Below are 2,988 nucleotides of genomic sequence, written 5' to 3' on the forward strand. Positions count from 1 at the left end.
ATGCTAACGAGGGAGTGATGGGAAAAAGGAGTGAGCAGACGAAGTGATGGTGAGAAAAGCATGACGCGACGACGAGTAGCAGCAAAATGAGCAGAGGAAGACGGCGACGAGGACTCAAAGAGGCGAGATGGACTAGAATAATGCCAACAAGGGCTTGATGGGAAGTGACTTCTCCCTCAAATTTGCCGAAGAGTGAGTGAGGCGGTGAGAGTGACTTCTCGCTGGTGTGTTCTCTTTCTCTGGCCTACTTCCTCTCACACTCTCTAAAGAAAGGTTCAGTTGCGGCGAGCCCTAGAACACATATTTGCTCACCTGAACACAGGTTTAGTCTCTAATATTTTATTTCAAATAATTATAAATTAACTATTTTTTTAACTGTGATTTGTTAGTATATGGATATTATGAATCATCATTGTGTTTTTTAGGGTTTCTTTGATTTTCTTTCAGATAAATAAGAATTTATTGTTTTTTGAATTGTGATCTATTAGACTTTGTTATTTTATTAGTTCATTGTATATGCCTAATTTGGTACTTGGATATTAAGATTATAGTATTTCTGATCATAAGTTTTAATTTCAGGAAGAATTCCAACTTGCACTCTTCAAGAATAAAAACAAGAGAAATCTATTTGCAGATGAGGTTTGTAACGTTGATCTAATCATCTATCTATGGTTTGAATGTGTTTAATGTTAGCTTTGTTTCATGTTTAAATCTCCTGCTAATGCATGGTCACTTTTTTTCTCCTTTGTAGATTTTTTATTTATTTGATCTTAAGAAAAATGGTGGCATTTAGTTTGGAGATTTTTGACAGTTGGGTGAAATACATTTCACCCAGATGCATCCATGGAAGACAAGATAAAATGTAAAATAGAACCTTACATAATAATGATTCATGTTCAAACCTTATACCTTCTTTTTTTCCCCTTAAGAATCATATGCATGATTTATTTACTGGACTGGATAAATATATATTATCTTATCCGGTTTTACGTGGTCAAATTGGCTAAGCAAATGGATGCTTGTTTTGATAGAATTCGATTTACAGTATGTCTCTGCTAAGACAGTTAAAGGTTAGGTCATTCCAGATTTTTTGGTTGATTGACCAGATAATTTTAATGACCAGAGGATAAATGTTGTCGAAGTTGAACCTTGGAAATTATATTTTGATGGATCAAAGCATAAAGATGGTGCTGGTGTTGGAATTTTGATTATGTCCCCAAAAAGGGTCCCATCGAAATTCTTAGTTGAATTAAAATATCCATGCTCTAATAATGTAGCCGAGTATGAGGCCTTGATATTGGGTTTGGAGATATTGATTAGCAAAGGAGCACAAGATATTCAGATTTTTGGATATTTTCAGTTAGTTTTAAAACAGTTATCGAAAGAAAATAAGTGTACAAGTGAGGTGCTGCAAAAGTATTTGTCAATAGCATGGGAATTGTTAGTGTCGTTTCGAAATGTATCATTAGTGCACATCCCAAGGGTTCGAAATGAAGTAGAAAATAAGTTAGCTCAGACTTCTTCAAGATACAAAATTTTTTCTAGAACCTTGGAAGAGTTAGCAAAGGTGCAACAAATTCTTGTGCCTATCAAAGAGCGAGAAACTTTGGTGATTAATGGGTGGGATGATGATGATTAGAGGAAATCAATTGTTGAGTATTTAAAAAATTCTAATATTCAAGTTGATCGAAAAACAAGATTAAAGGCAATGAACTTTGTAGTAGTGGTCGATTAATTATATAAAAAAGGTGTCAAAGGAAGCCTCATGAGATGTTTAAGCAAATCTGAAGCAGCAATTGCTCTTGGTGAAGTTCATGAAGGTATTTGTGGAGCACATCAAGAAGGAGAAAGAATGAAATGAGCATTACAGCGTGATCGAGTGCTTTGGTCGACTATGATTAAAGATTATTGCATTGAGTATGCAAAAGCATGTCAAGAATGTCAGGAGCATGGTGTAATACAATAAATACCTGCTTCCGAATTGCACTCAATCATTAAACCCTGGCCGTTTAGAGGTTAGGATTTAGACTTGATTGGTATGATTAATCCTCCGTCATCGAAAAATCATAAGTTTATCTCAGTAGCAATTGATTATTTTACTAAGTGGGTAGAAGTTGTTCCTTTAGTAGAAGTCGGTCAAAATGAGATTATTGATTTCATTGAGGAAAATATAATTTATCATTTTGGAATTCTTCAAACTTTAAGTACCAATCAAGGTATCATTTTTACTGGCCAACGTATTAAAAATTTTGCAGCATCGAGGAATACAAAAGTCATAACTTCAACTCCATATTATGCACAAGCAATGAAGCAAATGGTCAAGTTAAAGTTACAAATAAAATTTTGATTAATTTAATCAAAAAACAAATTGGTAAGAAACCACGTACTTAGCATAAGACGTTAAGTCAAGCTTTATGGACTTATCGAAATTCACCAAGAGGTTCGATGAATACGTCTCCTTATAAATTAGCCTATGATTACAATGCTATGTTGCCTTTAGAAATTAATCTTAACACCATGCGAGTGATGAGACAAGATGATTTTCCAATCGAATACTATCGGGATGCTATGTTCGATGAACTAAATGATTTGGATAGTGACCGTATCCTAGCATTCGATAATCTTATCCATCAAAAAGAGAGTATAGCTCGTGTTTATAATCGACGGGTAAAGGAGAAAGTTTTTTTTTATATATTGGTGAATTAGTTTTAAAATTTATCTTGCCATTAGAAATACATCAAGGGTTTACGAAAAATGGTCCCATAATTGAGAAGGGCCTTATTAGGTAATCAAGTTGTATTCAGAAAATGCTTATAAAATCAAACATGTTGATACTGGTGTCGAAGTTAAATCGATCAATGAAAAATATTTAAAGTAGTATCGATGTTTGGAAGATAATATTTGAAATAAAAGAAAAAATGTCGATAGCATGAAGACAACAAAAGTGTATGTTAAAATAAACACAAAGAAATTTAACATGTTGGGTTT

This window comes from Arachis ipaensis, chromosome B08 (assembly GCF_000816755.2).
Source record: "Arachis ipaensis cultivar K30076 chromosome B08, Araip1.1, whole genome shotgun sequence".
Classification (NCBI taxonomy): Eukaryota; Viridiplantae; Streptophyta; class Magnoliopsida; order Fabales; family Fabaceae; genus Arachis; species Arachis ipaensis.